The 20,682-nt window shown below is 35.3% G+C and overlaps 1 pseudogene; it reads right to left on the reverse strand.

Moving 5' to 3' along the window:
• Nucleotides 1-11,127: 11,127 nt before the first annotated feature.
• Nucleotides 11,128-11,249, reverse strand: LOC132913850 (5S ribosomal RNA; annotated as a pseudogene).
• Between the last annotated feature and the right edge of the window lie 9,433 nt (nt 11,250-20,682).

Below are 20,682 nucleotides of genomic sequence, written 5' to 3' on the forward strand. Positions count from 1 at the left end.
TCTGTAATAAAGTGTTTCTTGACAAACTTTATATAACGTCTCTCTTTCCTTTTACCTGTAAGTTAAGCTCCCGCAGTTTGTCCATTTAAGTTTACGACACCCTTATCATCCTGTCTATTTTCCTGTGTCATCTTTCACTTTGTAAATATACGATCGTTATAATCAAGAGGGGAAAAAGATCAACTTTTTTTTTAAATGTGATTTATATATGTCGCGTTCTCATTATGATTAGGGTTACGAGCGTGTAACGAATCTTCATTTCGATTAGACATTGTTGTTGTTTGACATTGTTGACTAATACAAATATGATTATTACAGAATTTGACAAGTAACCGCGGTGATTAGACACTAATGATAATGGTCTTAGGTTCGGTAACGAATCTACGGTCAACGGGATAACAAATGTACTTTCCTCCAAAGTCTAAGTCGGATTCGACTTATTTGTCCACAGTATCAGTATTACTCAACTAACTCTTTATTGAAACGTAAAATATTCACCGATCGTAAAGACACAATGTAACTGGTTAATGAGACCTCACGAGAGAATGACTTTCCGTCACGATGATGCTGCAGACGAAAGCTATGATGGGATGTGTCCAGGGACACAAGTTCATCGGATTCGTCGAAGAAAGACTTTGTTCGGAAAGTGAGGGAAATGGACGTTGCTGTTAATTGGTTAATTTCTATGTTGGTGGTTGAAGAAGGATGCTAACCGCCCTTGAGAGAAAGTTCCTAGCGGGAAGCGTCGTTCGTGAAAAAAGCAGATTTCCCGTATCTTCCCGTAGTAGGTGATAGGTTTAGGGACTGTTAGAATAAAGAATGTTTGTCCATTTGAAGGACCTTAGTTAACTAACTCCTAAGATTTATAGCGGGTCCTCAGGCTAGCTGAACATGTACTGTGAAGATGCATCGACATCTGGTAATCATCTTGCCCGAAAAATAAGGTCTGTGTGTGGTAAGCCACGGGACAGAAACCGTTAGAATGGTTACTGTTGAGTGCCGCCACAACTATTTCTTTTTAAGGAGAGCTATACAATTACTCCATACCTCTGTTAGGTAAAAATGTTCATCCTGTGACCGCGGCTACGTTTTGTCACTTCGAGCCCAAGCTCATTATCACAAATCTCGAACAAATATAATCGGATTAAATCCTAAACAATTATTTGAGTACAGCTATGATAAACTTTAGGCTACAGTGTTATGGATTTTCCCAAAATTTCCAATGGGTAGGCCCCAATATCCTTTCATCTCCGACATATAGATATTCACGCGCTGTACGCGCTTTAGCTTCTATCTGAGAGTAAAATTTGTCAAGTTTCGATAAATTTTTATTTATATAATAACATAATAAAGTCACATACAAGACCAACCAAAATTTCTTACACTTTATACACAATGAAGTTAGTGTACATTGTAATATGTACGGTCGAAATCCAATGAATATAACTTTCCCTTCCATTCAACAAAACTACGTTGAAATATAAAATACTATTGGCAAAGGAGAAACAAATCACGAAAGTGAGAAAGTAAAGAAGGAAAATGTAAAGCGTACCACAGGAATGGATTTTCGTTTCTAATTGAATATTAAAAAGCGACCGTACCAAATTATAATATTACACCTTTTATTATAAGCAGCTTTCCAATATTTTCTATCGAAGCGACGTTGTTGCTTTTAAATTATAAAAATGCAGAATATACGCTGTCACTTAATTGAAACTTTTTACAGGATTCCAACGAGCAAACTAAAAACATTGAAAAAATTATTCATCTGCTTTTTAAAGCTAACAAAGCAATGATTGTTATAAAAAACCTATTTGCCAAGGAACATATTCACGATAATTTAATTAATTGTAAACCGAATTAGACCTAATTATAATTGGTAAAAAGTACAATTTCATTTTCTGTTAGCAAAAACAACCATTTTAATTAATGATTAATTATATTAAATAAATCACTAGAAAAATAATAGCATTAACAAAATGTTGTTGCGTATTTCTCCAAAAAAGTAGCACTCTGTAACAATCTATTCGATGATTTTTTAAATTCCTTTATAATTTATGATTTATTTATTTCCTATTTTTAAAAAAACAATTTCATATTTGCTCCATGTCTTATTCGACCAAACAAAATAATACATATATAGCTAAATTTTTACCAAAATGTCATTAGTTTTTGAAATATTTTTTGCGAAATAATTAAAAAGCAAATAAACTCTACTAAGTGCTAACAAGTTCCTAAATCAAGCAAAAAACTTATATCCACAAAATACTATTCTACGTTTAATGTAAGATCGATCAACATAGTTAACAAAACTAATTATGATATAACCATTTAATTCATAACCTAACCTAAAACTATTGAAGGAGAACTCATCTCGGAAAACCTACCTAAATAATACAGACGTCCTCGTCATTCAATTCATTACCGTGCTCAAGACTACTCCTATTTTCTCGGAGTCAAAGACCATGTACTGCTGTCACAAACCATCTTCTGTTCATATCACTGCATGGTTAACGAAAACCATATTCCTGGACATGGACAACGCAACAGCATTATCTACCGCGTCACGTCACGTGACGTCGGTCTAAGTTTTCCGGATAGCATTCTACAAACAGCTCAGTATTCTCCTTCAATTGACACTGCGGACTAAAACATTGTGGCAAGCCATGAAACCAGAAAATTTTGCATGGTCGCTTGAACTAGGTCCGCTATTTACAATGATGACTACGCCGTCTTTGTCAGAGTCCCCACTATGACCTCCTTGTAATTATCTGCAGTAGCGTGGTTAGTAATTTTCTTTAATCACAGAAGCTCTCTAAGTCGAAAGGATTCGACTTGTCGGACCAAACAGGCTCTCCTGGACACCACAGTATCCGTGGTCGGCGTACCCAAAGTGCTAGCCGAAGGACAAAGCGAACAACTGGCCGGCGGAATAAGAGAAACAGAGGGAAACCGTAGCAAGATGAACTGGTAGACTGGATTCATTGGTAAAAAGTGAGAGGGTTTATCGGGGGTAGAAAAACCGAAGAAGATGGACAAGTTCACCAATGATGTCGACGGCCTTTGCTCCGATGAACTGAGTTAGAGTATTAAGACACGCGTAAATGTAATGTATCGATGTGCGAATGTATGTACATGTATGCGCGTGTGTGGGTCAGTAGATGTTAAGTGGTAGTAGTGGTTAAGTGTGTGAATGTTAAATAAACACGTGCGAATAGGTTGATACGCATGAATGCAATTGTGTGTTAATGTGTTCAGTTGTAAGGTCTGATTCGACAACAGGAGACGATATTAAGTAAAATTTTCTATTATACATATAATACAGGATATTTCAATTTTAAAATAGCATAAATCGTTTCCTTGTTGTTAATTCGTGCAAAATGAAATAATATTTACATATATAAGAAGTTTCTTTTAATCTAACGTCAAGAAATGACATTTTGTCTTCCATCATATATAATACAACTACATTCAAATAAACATGGAAAATATAAAAGTACGATAATTATATTTTGACAGCAATGGTCATATTCATATATATAATAGCTCTTATATTTGTTCCTAGCCTCAATATGAATATTCTTTGAATAACACTTCCATGTTTCCAAATGTGACAAAAATAGTCAAATCTAACCATTTAGCTTTCTCGTTTCTATGCACGAAACGTTTCTGAGATGAACGAATTTTTCGTATTTTTTCGTTTTGCATCATGAAACGAATGTTCGAAGCAATTAAAGATGAGATCGCTCTCCTCTCCCTACCACGACTTCCATTAGAACAGTTATTTCTTACAGTCTATCTAGTATATAGGATTATTATTGGTTAATGCAAATGGTTACATTGAATAAGAGGTTCTCACTGTCCTGACATTAATTCCATTTGCTCGAAGCACGATGTGCATCAATGACATCTGTGCACTACTGTTACGACGAAGCTTGCTGTACCAGCAACAGTTTCTGCAACCGGAACACCACGATTATCCGGAACATCTAACGTTAACCACTTTCTACTGACGTGGTTCTACCGTGATAATGGAACGCATTACACGCGAGAAAGATCTCAATTTCCAGAGTGTCATCCTTTGAATTAAAATCCTCACAGGGTTCGTTCTGTGTGGTGGATTAGTTCCGGATAACAGAATCGGGATGAAATTGCTCGCTGAATATTCGGTTTGTCGTGAAGACGATGAGGTGAGCAATAGGAAGATTACACTTATAAAATTAACGTTACTCTTTTATGAACATAATAGAACAATCAGACAAACAGCTAGTATAAGAGCCACAGTTCACAAAATTTTACGCGCGAGTAATAAATAATAGAGAAAATTTGTATCAATGTACATATGTATATTCAAATAAACAGTAATGTAGCTAGGTGAGTGAAGATCAACCAAAGTGATCAAAGTTTCCAATAAACGTATGTGCGAAAAACATAGATCATCATCATGATATCGCTGTGCGTTGCTGCAACGCCAGTCCAAATACTGTAATGTTATATCCAAATGTATAATATATTGTATTGCATTGTATGTCATATATCATATTGTATGTACATCATATAAATCTCAAATTGACTTCTGTAAAAATATGATTTGTTGAAATTAACATCCACTGTTAGGCGACAAATGAAAAGAAGAAGGAAAAGAAGTAGAAGAGAAAAAAATAGCTTTTTGCGGAATGCGTTATATTTCAATAGGAATTTATGCGATTTCGATAAGGAGGCGAAACAATGAGCATCGTGACGATAAAGTTACTCGAAGTTCAACAAATAGAACAGTTACAATAACTGAAGAATTATAAAAATTCATTATAGACCGGGAAGTTGATCTATGCTGAACTTTCTACAAGAGATGCGTGCGCATACTTTCTGTTCGAAATGGAATGTATCATTATTTATACATTGTATAGCACGTTGAAAGGTTCGTTACTTTGTGCCGTAACTCTATTTAAAATACCATTCGATTCTTAAATTTCTTCACAAGCAATCTTCTTCCCCGAAAGTATGAACGAATTTTCTACGCGAAACCCTTCGTATTCGCCTGAGGGGCTGTATAATAAGTTTATCTCTGTTTTAAACGTGTTCTTTGAGAAAAGAGACGCGAAAGAACAACACGCGCCCGGGTTACTCGGAAATTTCATGACATACAGTAACCCATCTCTATGTCTCTTTCCACCGGCTGTTCAAGTTTTCGCGAGGAGAAACTAATTAGCATTACTCAGGTGGAGCCCGAGTGGCCACACAAGGCTTAATCAAACCTCAAAGTATTCCTGAACCGCTGTCCGCCGGAGACGACGAGAGCTAGTCCGCGGCTAAACCCTAAACTCTTCTTCCCTTTCCTCTGTTCCCTTTTACAAACGGTACTCAATTTTCTGCGCCGTTAAAAATGCTGCAAAGCTTGAAAATAAAGGATACATGCAATAGTGTCAAATCGAGAATAACCGCGGTGAATGATCTTTCAAATTCTTTCAAATTATTTGTAATTCATATACAGTGCTGGACAAAAGTATTGGCACAGCAAGATTGTTATGATACAAATGCTTATAACTATTAAACAAATTGATTTAAACAAAAAACTTTTTGACGTATTTATTTATTATCTATCCTAGTTTATTACATAACAAGAGCAACAATATAAATAAAATAATACGCAAAATAATAACAAAAATATATTTTTTGAACATTTTATGGGTGGACAAAAGTATTGGCACAGTAGAATATTTACGCTTATAACTAATTACATAATAAACTTCTAATATTTTGTTGGCAGTCCTTTTCTTTTAAGGACTTCCTTTAATCTTCTTAATTATAACACTCGATCAGTGAAACTGGAGACTTCAGTTATTAAACAACAAAAAACCAAGAAAGAGTAATAATGTCTAGAAAAACGAAAGAAACCACAATTGAAGAAAGAAAAATAATATTAAATTTATATAAGATGAATAAATCTTACAACGAAATTGCACAAATCATAAACAGAAGTCGTTTTACTGTGCGTTCAGTCATAAAACGCTTTAAAAGTGAAGAAAATCTAGAGAATCAAATTAGGAGTGGTCGCCCTTCTAAGGTAACAATTCGAGAAAAAAGGAAAATCGTAAATATTGTAAAGAAGGATCCAAAAACTAATTCGACTGAAATTGCTTCGATGTTAAAAGCTGAGTGTGAAAAAGAAGTAAGTACCAAAACTGTACGTAGGGTATTGAAGGATGCCGGTTATTCTGCCCGTGCAGCACGAAGAAAGCCCTACATCAGTAAAATAAACCAAAAGAAAAGAGTGGAATTCGCGAAAGAGTTTGTTACGAAAGATACTGATTTTTGGGAAAAGATCATGTTTTCAGATGAAAGTAAGTTTAATATTTTTAAATCTGACGGCAGAATATTAGTATGGCGAAAACCCAACACAGAGATGGACGAACTGAATCTGCAAGCCACCATGAAACATGGGGGTGGTGGTTTAATGGTGTGGGGATGTATGGCATCATCGGGTGTAGGAGAACTTATATTCATTGATGAGATAATGGATAAATATGTATATTTAAATATACTCAAGCAAAATCTTTTGAAAAGTACTCAAAAATTAAACCTCCCCAGGGATTTCTATTTTCAGCAGGATCGAGATCCTAAACATATGGCGTATATTGTTCGTCAGTGGATAATATATAATACTGCCCACACATTAAACACACCACCTCAAAGTCCCGATATGAATCCCATTGAGCACGTGTGGAACGAATTGGAAAAAAGAATTAGGAAACATAATATCACAAGCAAGTCTGAACTGAAGAAAGTTCTTCTGCAGGAATGGAGCAATATTGTACCTGAATTCACTAAAAAATTAGTCCACTCGATGCCCAGAAGATTAAAGGAAGTCCTTAAAAGAAAAGGACTGCCAACAAAATATTAGAAGTTTATTATGTAATTAGTTATAAGCGTAAATATTCTACTGTGCCAATAGTTTTGTCCACCCATAAAATGTTCAAAAAATATATTTTTGTTATTATTTTGCGTATTATTTTATTTATATTGTTGCTCTTGTTATGTAATAAACTAGAATAGATAATAAATAAATACGTCAAAAAGTTTTTTGTTTAAATCAATTTGTTTAGTAGTTATAAGCATTTCTATCATAACAATCATGCTGTGCCAATACTTTTGTCCAGCACTGTATGTAGTAATGTGTACGACCGTTCGCGACCGCGAGGAAACACGTCAGCGAGGGACGTAAATTCTCACTACGATTCTGATAATCGACGCCGCGAATCAATCGTTCCCCTGTTTCGATTAGGATAACAGAGATAGTTCAAATGATTGTAACACTGAATTAACAGGGTTAATATAGGCTTCTATTTTCAATAATATTTAAAATTATAATTAACACGTTACAAATGAGTTAATGATGATACAATTAGTTTGTTATTATAATTCGACTCGGCTTTATGATATTTCTCGATGTATTCGTTTGACTAAGCGACCTTGATTGTATTCCTCTGAACTTGTCGATGCATTCAGTTTGATTTCTCAAATGATACTGATTGCTCTTCGATTTTTTTCCTTTGTCTTCTCTGGGAGACGATCCCCATCACGCTCGGGTCCCGCAACCGTTCGCGCCTATGATCACGTATGCCACTTTCTTTGTGTAGATAAAATAATGAACCAAAGGCGATTCGATGTTTCTACTCGCTGCTTGACGACAACTATGCGCCTGTCACGTAAACTCACAAGTCACAACTCAGATTATGAAAAACAAGAAGGTTGAGTCGAAACACAACTATTAACTTTCTTTTTATTACACTTTATTATACACTTAATAGTCACGATTGAGTATACACTGAATTGACACGTATAAATTACACTATACTCTAACAGCTTTATATAAATTAAGTAGGCGACTGATCTAAGGGTAGAAACCCAGTAAAGATGTTAATTGTTCGAAAGATCGAAAATAAGTAAAGTTTAGTGACGATATTGTGACGAAGGAAAGCTAGTCCTTAAGAATATTGAGGGTACGCAGCAAGGATATGTAGACATCTGGTTGCCATCTTGCCCTCGGTGTGCGGCCTGGTCTCTGATATGAATTGAGATGTCGTTGATGTTACACGCCCATCGCCACACTGTGTATATTTCACCGATCATGTAAGCATCAGTTCCCCTTCGAATACCGAAACGTATAGACGTGTGTTTAGTGTTCAGTGAAATTCACAATACAACAAGTGACGACCCTCCGTCAAAAACTCTCGACTAGTTATTTCAATGTGAATTAACTAGCTCGAAGATGGCCCAAGTAAGTAGATCAGGCTTTCATGAACAACACTACAACCGCACCGTTCTACCTCCTTCGTGGCAAAAGGATAATATATCCTATCTATCAAACCACACAAACGTCATCAAAAAACGTAAGCCTGATTCAGTCACAAAAAATGTAAACACTAGTCAGAACGAACCGTCAACAAGTCAGAGTTAAGGACCTAACCAACCAAGCACTTAACCCACAAAAATTCACTACCCCTTCAATCTCCTACGCACAGGCAGTTCAAGGAAATCAAAGCAGACCGAAAATCCATAGTACCCAACCACAAAATAGTGTTCCCAGTTCACAAGACACGGATAACTTCAATAGACTTGAAAATTAATCGTCACACAAACAGAGCAAATTAATAACTTCCTATCATTACTTACAATCATCGCGGACAAATTAACACATTCCAACGTAGAATAAAATTAATACGCATAGCTTTTTCGAATGCTAACGGTCTAGCTCAGCATAAATACGAACTAGAACTCTTCCTAAAACAACAACAAATCGACATAATGCTTATATCGAAACTCACTTCACCGATAAAAATTATCTGAAAATAAATGGTTATAACTTTTACCATACCCAACATCCCAGTGGAAAGGCCCATGGCGGCACCGGAATTATCATCAAAACCAGCACAAAACACTATGAGCTTCCATCATTCCAGAAGGACTACCTCCAAGCCACAAACGTAGCGATAGAAGATTGGTATGGTCCAATCACCACGTCAGCAGTATATTGTTCTCCTAGACATTCTATTTCTACAGAAAACTTTGATAAATTCCTCGAAGACCTGGGCAATAGATTGATAGCTGAAGGAGGCTATAACGCTAAACATACGTAATGGGGTGGCAAAAACCTTTTGAAATCCATAAACGCCAACAAACTTAACTACCTCAGTACAAACGAACCCACTTACTGGACCACTGACATTAACAAACTACCTGATCTATTAGACTTCTTCATAACCAAAAACATCTCGCCAAGACACATCCAAATCAACTCTTCTGTGGAACTTTCTTCAGATCATTCACCCGTCATAGCAGAATAAACTCAACAATTATCAAAAACTAACCTAATGGCTTTATTCATAACCAACTGATAAACTGGCAGCTTTTTAGGCAAGTATTTAATCATTCAACATCAGCCTCAATATCCCTAAAAACAAACAAAGATATAGAAGCAGCCACGGAATATTTAAACACCAGCATAATAAACGCGTTCTTCTATCCCTACTAAGTGTTTTATCGATAAACATGAATATCCCCATTACATAATAATAAAAATCGCAGAAAAACGTAGACTTAGAAGAGTATGGCAAAGTAATAAAACGTCTGAAGACAAGCGTAAGCTAAATAACGCAACAAGAAAACTAACCAAAATAAAAATTACAAAAATGACTGTTTCCAAAAATATCTTGCTAATCTGTCTCCTGCAGCTGACTCCAACTACTCACTATGGAAGGCATCTAGGAAACTTACTCGTCCTCCGCAAATAATCCCTCCAATTCGCTGTCCACACGGTGGATGGGCGCGTAGCCTTATACAAAAAGCCAACTTGTTTGCAAACCACTTAACGAAGTCTTCAAACCATATTCCTCCACTATTGCTGCCAAAATAACGGAATACTTGTACTCTCCCTTCCAGATGTCTATTGAACCTCCTATTGAACCTTTCTCATCTCTGGAAGCTATTGAATTAATACGTCGCCTAAACCCCAGGAAAGCATCGGGACATGATCAGATAAGTAACAAAGCTATCAAGGAGCTTCCCAAAAAAGAGATTGCTCTCATTACCTCTATTTTTAATGCAATTCTTCACCTTGAATATTATCCTAAGTCCTGGAAAATATCATTAATTATCTTTATCCCTAAACCTGGAAAACCAATATACGAAACTAGCTCTTATCGCCCAATTAGTCTTCTACCCACTTTGTCCAAACTATTTGAGAAGATGCTAACGAATCGACTCCTTCCACTCTTGGAGGAGTTGAAAACAATGCCGGATCATCAATTCGGCTTTCGGAAGTAACATTCTACGATAGAGCAAATTCATAGTCTAACTCATAAAATCACCCAAGTCTTAGAAAAGAAAAAATATTGCACTGCAGTATTTCTAGCCATTGAACAGGCATTCGACAAAGTATGGCACGAAGGACTTTTGTTCAAACTAAAGAAAATCCTACCATACACCTACTACTCCATCCTAAAATTCTACCTAACCAATAGGCTATTCATGATTAAATACTTAGACGCTAGTGCCGCAACATTCCCAATCGAAGCTCGCATACCCCAAGGCAGTGTCCTCGGAACCCTGCTGTTCAACATCTACACTTTTTTTTTTTTTTTTTTTTTTTTAACGTGGGGAAATCCTCATGGACACCCTTCTCCCAATGGGAGTCGGGTAGTGTCGGACTCTTACCGACTAAAAACCACCACGTGGCTGCTCGTACGCACAGGGAAGAGGGCCCAGGGGTATCACGGTTGAAAGTCTCCTGTAAGCCCTCCTCTCAACGTCTTCCCCTCCTAGTGCGGAGAGGATGCGTTTGTGACTCCCGGGGCAGCCAACCCCGGGGTCATCGTCATCTTTTTTTTTGCCGGATCCGTTGGGGGAGATGGCGGCCTCTCCCCGTTGCGTCTGCTGCTTTTTCTCGCGTCGTATTCTTGCCGGGTGGCCGGCTCGGACCCCCAGCCGCTCCGCCCCTTCGCGAGCATGATTCACCCGCAGAAGTCCCGGGGCGCTGCTGCTGCCCGCCTCTTCGCGAGCATGATCCGCCCGCAGAAGTGTCCCGGGCTGCCTCGTAATCCGACCGGCTCCGTAGCAGCCGCCTGAAAACACCAACACCACACGGAGTTCCAAAGCGGTCACCCATCCCTGGGCCCTATCCGTGCCCAACGTTGCTTAACTTTCGTGATCGGACGGGAACGAGTGCACTCAACGTGGCTAGGGGCGTTGGTGTTCAACATCTACACTGCAGATTTACCAACCTTAACAGAGATAACCACAGCGACATTTGCTTATGATACAGCTTTATTAGCATCGCATTCAGACTCGATAATTACCTCCTCAACTCTCCAGCGGGGTCTCGACTCTATGGAAAAGTGGTTCCACAAATGGCGCTTCAAAATAAATGAAAATACATCGAGTCATATAACTTTCACGCTACGAAAACAAACCTCCTCACAGGTGACCATAAATAATATTCCAATACCAAACAAATTCAGTCAGATATCTGGGCATGACTCTAGACAGAAGAATGACATGGAAACGCCACATCGTAGATAAATGCAAAGAACTGAAAACAAAACTAAAAAAATTCTACTGGCTCATTGGCAGACACTGTAGTACCAAGGGAGACGGAATACGACCTATAGTAAGCCTTGGGGCGTAAGATAATGTATAATATATGAGTAATATATAATTTATTCTCGGATGAAAATTTAGTTATAGTTTATTCTATTGTACAAATAATTATAATTTTTTAATGCTAGTAATTGCACTATCGGTAATTTGTTTTCTCAATCATTCTATATATCACTCGGTATATCTATTATTTTCTTTTTATAAGTAATTGTGATTTTATATGTTATGTCATAAGCTTAGTTCGTAATTAATTGCAGAAAACAATATGTTCATAATAATAATAATAACAACAATAATAACAACAATAATGATGATGATGATGATGATGATAATAATGATAATAATGATAATAATGATAATGATAATAATAATAATGATAATAACAACAACAACACTAATGATAATAATGATAATAATAATAGTGATAATAATAATGATAATAATAATAATAATATTTATATTAAATGCGATAATTTGCATCGAACTTTTCACACTGAAGTTTCATGGCACTTTAAAACATTTCGTATAGTAAAATTTCACAAGTTTCTTCTGCCACTAATGATGTTTCGCTCAAATAATGGGAGTTCACGTTTAGATAAATACTCATTTAATTAGGCACTAACTAAAATTATAGATCAATAAATGGAATTCACATGAACGAAATTCTACTGTATTGGTACAAAATCGATGCATTTTCTGAACTCTTCAGATGATACGATACAAATTTGAATTATAAGATATCATAAAGCTCTTTTATGCAACCAATTGTGAAATGACATCCAGATAGTGTTATCAGTTTCCAGTCTCTAAATTTCATTTAAATGTGCGTGAAGATAATAAAGCTTCTAAAGCCTGTAAATATGTTTATTATGTCTCCTAAAAGAGATTAGGATAATTTTGGGCATCGTTTTAAACTTCATTACAAATTCTGCTACATCTGTTGGCTTTATGGATTTATTGTCCCTACGTGCTCCTCTAAGAATGATACGGATTTTAGAAAATGGTTTAAGGATTTTCGAGTGTCAGGATGATAATATCGAATATTTTCTAATATATGTATAATATTATATCTAACCCAATTACTTAAGGGGATGTGTAACTATGTTGAGTTCAAATTATCGAATACCTTTGGAATTTTTTTAAAGTGTAATATGTGTAGAAAATACTGTGGTGAAAGGGCATTTTGATACTAGCAAATAAAGTTCTAATAAAGTTATAACACTGAATGCAAATGCATTCTTTTATTTTAAAGAAAGATTAACTTAGAATTTGAAACGCGTTTTTCAAGAAACTTTGTTTTTCGATCTTGCATTCAATACATCTCCGAAACTCTTCGTCTGATTGGTTTGAAATTTTTGCACATTCTCCTGCGTAGAATTATCTACAACGTAGCGTATAATTTTCTTGATATCTTAATTCGTTGAATTTTTATAATCACTTAAAGTTGGTTTTTTCAGCGAAAAATGAAATTTTATACTTAAAAACCCGCCATTTTCTCATATTCCAAAATTATAGCAAAATCGTAAAGCCACATTGGAAATAATCTATTTTTGTATAAGTTCGCTTCGAAATTTTTTACATCTTACAACCTAGTCACATTCCTCACTGCATACAAGCACACAAGGTTCCGCTAAATATAGAGTCAGATAATGTTGTACCACTCCACCATTTTGTATATTTAATAAGAAGAATATAAATACAGAGTTAAGATGTTGGTTAAAGATTCCTATAAATATCTTGATCCTTTACGAAATACTTGTAGAAAAAAAAGATATTAATTTACCCTATCTTTTTAGATCTCCAGATTCTTATATTCTCCTTAATAAAGTTCCAATCATCCGTTCATTTCATTTTTCCTACTAAATAACGCAAGATTGATTTCCTATAAATACAATTTATCCAGCTCCCATAAATAGATCGTAACGTTTTTTATGATGGCTAAGAATAAAAGAATATTTATGTAAAGAAATAGAAGTAGGAGTTTGAATAAGTACGATGCAGTCATTCAGAGTTTTAAATGAACATCGTAGCTATTAGTTTTATAAGAATATATCAAAAGACGTGTCAAATATTGTGATGAAAATCGAAAAAAATACATACGCATAGTAGAATTATAAATAAATAGTTTACAGAATGTCTGCAAACAAGGCCGGAATTGGAAAAGCAGTGTTGAAAAAAATCAAAGTTTCGTGGGCATTTTCTGTGAAGCGATTGGTTTCAAATTTTTATATGAGTATATAATTATCGAAAGTGGACTAAAAAACAAATTTTATCGAAAAGGTATTTTATACCAGATACCACTTTTGTAATGGATACATAAAATATTTCTATTGTATTTGAGTAAAAAAAAAACAAGAAACAAAGTATTCATAGTAAAAAGAAATGATTAATGATAATAAAAGAAACTTATATATACTATGTACTCAAAAGGTACATTCTGGAATTAGCAAAACAAATTCATTATTACATATTTCATTCAAATATAATTTATTAAAGCTGCGAGTGTGGTCAAAGTAACCGATTCATTCATTTAGACATTTTGTACATTTATTACAATGCAGTTTTGAGGATTTAAGTGATTTTATGCAAAATTCATATTAGGATGAAGACTTGTCTTCCCTCTTTCATTGTGTATTTTGTCGTGTACCCCTTGATTTCTTTGATACAAGTTTTATAGCGTAGTCATGGGTAGTTTATCAAATATAGAATTTGGCCAAACTAGTGTTGAAGGAAATGCTACTAAAGCAAAAACGAACATCGATAGCAAAAATAAGAAAAAATTGACGCGTTCCGTCATTATTATAAATGAGATTTACACTAGCTGGCAGACGATCGAATATTTCAGTAGGCAAACCAATATATATCGTCGTTGTTGTGCGCGAGTCAGGGCGCATGCAAATAACAGAGATTGGCCAGTACGTGACAAATATTTGTTTTGACTTCTCATCTGGGACGAGCTAAAAGATCCTCTCCTAAAGGATATATACGTCGCTTTCCACGGGAATTCGCACCAGTTTTAATATCGTCCTGTATTTACACGACATTACTTGCAATATACGCACCGAGGGAGATGCGGCCTCGACGTTTTACAACGGGGATGCACATTTTACAATTGTGCTAGCTGGAAGCTGCGTATGGTAAGAACTAGGGAACGGTTTACGCTTTACGCTTTACACTGCCAGACTAGCAATACCACTTTTCAATGATGCCATGCTGGATATTTCACGCGCAATATTATCGCGCTTTTCTCGAAATAATAAATGCGGCGTTTTAGGCGAACGTTACCCAAGGGTACATTGAGTTTTTACGCTACTCTCATTCACCGAGAAATGGCAGGATTGCTTTGCTGCTTGTCTACATTAGGTAATGAAGAGAGGCGCCAATTTTGCGTGTAGATACCTAGCCAATTGAAAAAATATAGTCGACTTGTAACTGCTTCGGAAACTCGACAAATAAAATGTCCCGTGACTTTCTCGAAATGAATTTGCTTTAGGATATTTTATACCTTTCTTTCCTTCAACCGACGTTGAAAACGTGTGTGATAGGTAAGTTCTGTGACTAGGAGACATCTGCTTTTTAATCATAAGTATATTCATAAATATGTTTGTTCTTAATACTTTTACTACTAACGCAATCACATCGCGTTTCACTGATTGTTTAAATTATGCTGTTAACATGGGCATTGCATTATTTTTATACAATAAATACACATGGTATTGTAATCGGTTTTTTATGAGTTTACCTAAATAATTTTACTACAATAATTAATAACAAATCTGAAAATAATGAAGACATTTCTATAAAAAAGATGGAAAAATTATTTTTGGTCTTGAGGAAAGAGAATATAAAATATTGACAACGTCAAAAATGATAAATTTATAAAATCTCAATGCTCAGTCGCTTCAAAGATACAGTGCTCGATAATAAGTGTCTTTGAAGTTTATAATGTTAATTAAATCCAGAAAACAATGTTCTAATTCCAACAAACGAAATCTTTCGTAACCCTCTCTTGTATCGAATTCATTTTCGGTAATCTTTTCGTTCCGGCAATCTCCATCGATTCATTATGCCAATCCAACGTAATTAGTGCAAATTCTTTTGCACTACTACGAGATGGTGTGTTATTCCACTTACGATTAGATACAACTTGTCCGGATGCAAAGCTTCTTCGTTCTGTCATTTTCGTCCTTTTTTTCGACTTAATGTCTATCGTTTACAAAATGAACTAACATCTTTATACAACGTCTTTTCCTCCCTTTCATCCACTTCCTTCTCCCACCGACCTTCGAACTTCTAATTTCACTCCAACGCGTACCTTTATCATTAAAAGGACCATTCACGTGAGCAACCGAGGAGAAACGGAATGAAAAGGTATAAGGCAGCTTATTTTCTTACTGGTGGCTGTTCAACCGAAAAACTTATTTAAAAATGCGCGTTATATACCTACATGTACGTATGTTTACGTTGTTAAAAATGATAAGATGAAAGCGATATATTGATATCGTAGACAATCGGTCAGAACTTTACATGCTTCGTGGATCGAAACGTTTTAGGAAACATAAGAATTTAGAATTTCGTTTCAATAGTATTACATGTAATATTCAAGTAGTATTACATGTAATATTTGAAAAATGCTATCTTCTTACAAGGTTCTTATGATGAATGAGATGATTATGTTTATTTCTACACACATCATTACTACCGATGATAAAAGTTGAGTCCAAAAAGTTAACCTTGATATGTAACCTACCTACGTGCGTTCAGAACGCGTATGGTTATAGAGGAGACTAGATCAACCTACGTCATCACTTTACTTTAATAACCTAGTAAAAATGTTATTTAGGGAACTCACCTTCAATGACCTTAACCTTCTTATATTTTGTCAACCACCCCTTCTAGGATGACGTTTCGAAATTTTAGCCTTCGCTCATTATTTGTTAAGAAGTTATTAACAAAATAATTTTTATAAGTAGAACATGCCTTTTCGACACTGAGTACACGTTTAAAGTTAAGACTTACAGCATCGTGTGATAGACGTGGTACGTCGATGTTATTGATTTATTATTTACTTTAAGATAATAAATCTTTCTTGTTTAATGATCAATTGGTGGTAATTATTTACCATATATCTTACACAATAAAATTAGTTGTACCTTACACGTGCATTTATATATCAAACGACATGTGCGATTTGCACAACTTCGAGCGCTCAGCCAAACCGTGAAATGGCTCGACGTGTGACCGACCATGTTGTTGCTTATGGCACATACTATTTTAACTTAAACCGTAAGGCAAGGAGTTAAGGCGCCAGTATGTGATATATATGTGTTATATACAAATATTTCCACACTTACCGTTCTGTTTCGGTACGGGTCAGTTTGCTCATTGCTGATTGCACAGTTTAAATTATTGTCTAACCCAAACTTTTTCCATGTCAGAGAAAGAAACGCACAAAATCCTAGAAACTGCGGTTGAGAAAACACAATAAGCCGAAAGTAAGCCGAAATATATTCCAAACTTTAGCCGAAATCGCAATGTGATTTCTGGTCAGGGCTCTGAATGTCAACGTGGAGAACGTCAAGGTAGCATGGGTAAACTACGACAGTAACTATGAGTCTCCTAACTACGTTATCACAATTAGGTTTGGGTTAGGTTTAGGCACTTTTACCTGCCTGACCTATATAGAACAAAACAATTATGTACCTATAGATCCAATATTGGTACCTCCCTTTTTACACGAAGCCTTAATAGTCCTTTAACAACGAGAGACATCTAAAATGTTCTGAAGGTTACTCAGGAGGATGACGTTAATAACATATGTCAGGATCGAGGTCATTGGAATGGGTTTCTTAAACAACCATTCTTATTAATGGTTCCACTTTGTTGCTTTTGTCAAATATACGTCGCATCGTCCAAAGGTAAGAACTAGTAAGAAGCAACAAGAAATAAATTGAACAATGTAAATATCTTCTCTAGGTACTTTTTAAGAACATACCGTAAATTGAGAGGACATTATCTGTATAGAATTATTTCAACAAGAGGGAATCCACGCAGTTCAATTCTGTATCTGCGCATGTCTCACTAATTATCCAAATGAATTCATGAAACAAAAAATTTCGCTATTTTTCTAAAAAATTATTAAGAATTATAAGCAATTAAAAATTTAAAAGGTCGGGAGTCTCTAACTATATGTATTGAATGTACCCGAAGAACACGTGATGTCATAAATCTAACGGCGCTACACACTTTCTTAACTCTAACAATCGGCACGCGACATGGTCGTGTAAGTACCGTGCTTCATAAAAGTATTCGAACACTCTTCAAAACAGAATAATTCTTTTAAAACTAGACCAAACGATTTGTATTTTTTGGGAAGGTTAGATGGATTAGTTGACTAGATAACGTGTAAAAGAATTTTGAATAAGTTACAGTTAGCCGGGATCGCGAAGAAAATATTGATAAAGGTCGCTTCCTACAACTTTTTTCATTTCGGCTTGTACGGAAAATCTAAACAACAAAATTTGAGGAGTTATGTCGGATATACACATGCTGAGAATTTTATCGAAGTCGGTTAATGTAGAAACAAACAACAGACATCGAGATATAGACAAAAATTTAAATTTATTACAATTATAAGCCGAAAGTCGAAGAAAGCTACGATATCATCATTTTTATCCATCATTTTTAACCATTTGTAGTTCGTAATAACTGATTTCGATGAAATTTTCAGTTATGGCTATCATAACTCTTCGAAATGTATTGATTAAATTTGCATTACAGGCCCAGATAAAAGATTTGAAAGAAATGAGCTCTACTATTTTCTTCGCGATTTCGAGCAATTGCGTTGTTTCAAAATTTCTTTTACACGTCATCTATCAAGTAATTCTTCTCTAAGCTCTCAAAACACTTAAGTCGTTTGATTCAATTCTTAAAAAGTCAATTTATTTCGAATATCTTTTTCGTTCGAATACCTTCGTGAGCCATTGTATTTAACCGTGCATCAAACAGACAGAATCGAAACAATCGTCACAAAGATGAGGGCCAAGAAACACCTGTTTCTATGCCGCCAAAATATCAGCAAAGTTGTAATTTAATTATTTTGATTAATAAATAGACATATGTGACGAAAATATGAATTAACAGTTTGTAATAACCGAAACTTTTGTTTTCAACAATTTTTTTAATTATAAAAGAAATTCAAATACCGAATTCCGAATGACGCAACAAACATTGCTTTTTCCACATCTTTTTCTGAACGATCAAACCTTGCATATAATCCTTCCAACTTTATTATCCCTCACGTGTTTTTTGTTTTGGCCTTTAAGACGAACTCTGGATGCACCACCATTTGAAGCGAAATTGAAACGTATATTCTACGAGCATTTTCTGTTAGGCACACGTTTTAAATACGTGCGCTGCATCAAAATACATGTAACATTAGAATAATGGAACAAATTGATTATGAAGTTCCTTCTAAATTGACACCAAAGCGAGAAAAATGTATGACGTAACATCGCTTTTTACACCAGTTTAAACAGGATAAGATATAAACTTGTTTAATTTCTTTCTTTTTATTTTTCTTTCTTTTTCTCTTCTCCTTTGCCTATTGTTTTTAGTTTTTTTATATTTTTGGATTTTTTAACCCCTTATGATTTAAATTCCAACAGCGCGTGCCGTAACCATCGGCAGGGTCGGTCAGACGTCGAACCATTTCACGTTCATTTGGCTGAGCGTTCGAAGTTGTGCAAGGTACAACTAATTTTGTGTTGTAAGATGTTTGATAAATAATTGCTACCAATTGATCATTGAACAAGATTTTTAAGGATATCTTTCTAATATTTTTCAAGAAAATATATCTGCACGTCCGAATACAGGCAAGAAAAAAAAATGTTTGTCGCATGTACTCCGAATATACCACGAGTCTAATTCGTGTTTCTTATGTTTGACCCGAAGAACGTACCGCGAGTCTAGCTTGACGTTGTAGGTTAAGGAGTTAAATCATTATGACGAATCACGACCAATACACGATGCATTTTATAGATCAGTTACTTTATTATCAAGTTTTTTATTAACTCTCGACAGATTCCCCTTTTTATACACAGCCGAATGCGCGGACGCACGCTAGACCGTTGCCTTTCTTTTATTTCGTGCACGGGATGTATCGGCCAGATAACAAAAGCGGCGCGGATTTTTTGTTTCGAATATCCCGTTCGATGACGCGACACCATGTGTCAAGAGACCTTTTATTGCATTTTCGCGAAACAAGCACACACAACTCCTCTTCTCCATTTCAAGCCGAAAATGTTTGACCGACATTGCTTTTACGACACCTCATACGATTACACGCGTAAAATATCGCGTTGAAGAATGGTGTTCGCGCCAAATGAAGTTCCAGTCGAAGCGATTAAGATTTCCTGCTACATTGCGTGAATTTTATTTTGAGATATACATGCTTCTTTTTTAATTTTATCGTAAACTTTTAGAGGTAATGTAACGAAGGGGTTAATTAAGTTGGGGACCTGCATTTATGTGAAAATTGAAGTAAGAAACGAATTTGATTTTCAGATGCGGTACAAAATTCAGTAGATAGTACATTAACAGCTTTCCAATACATTCTTATAATACACATTGCATTATTGATAATAAACAAACATCACTAATTATCCCACATATTATATGTAAATGTCCAGTTTCACATAGTCAGGTTCTTATTGTACAATAATGTGTCATCTAATGTTATTAATTAATTGACAATGGATAATTGCTAGATTAAATATTTTTGCTGTACAAACAATACAGGATAATCAACTAGGATGGGACTTGCAAAAATTCGCTTGGATAATAATTAATTATTTTCATTTGCATTATTATTCCTGTCACCTCACAGAAATTATAAATTAATTGTAAAATTTCTCTGGTGTCTAGTTCGACTACACAAGAAAGTCGAGATATTCGATACCCATACCCTATTTTAATACTTAAAAATTATTTTTAAGACACTTCTTTGTATATTACGTTGATTTAATA

This window comes from Bombus pascuorum, chromosome 13 (genome assembly GCF_905332965.1).
Source record: "Bombus pascuorum chromosome 13, iyBomPasc1.1, whole genome shotgun sequence".
NCBI lineage: Eukaryota > Metazoa > Arthropoda > Insecta > Hymenoptera > Apidae > Bombus > Bombus pascuorum.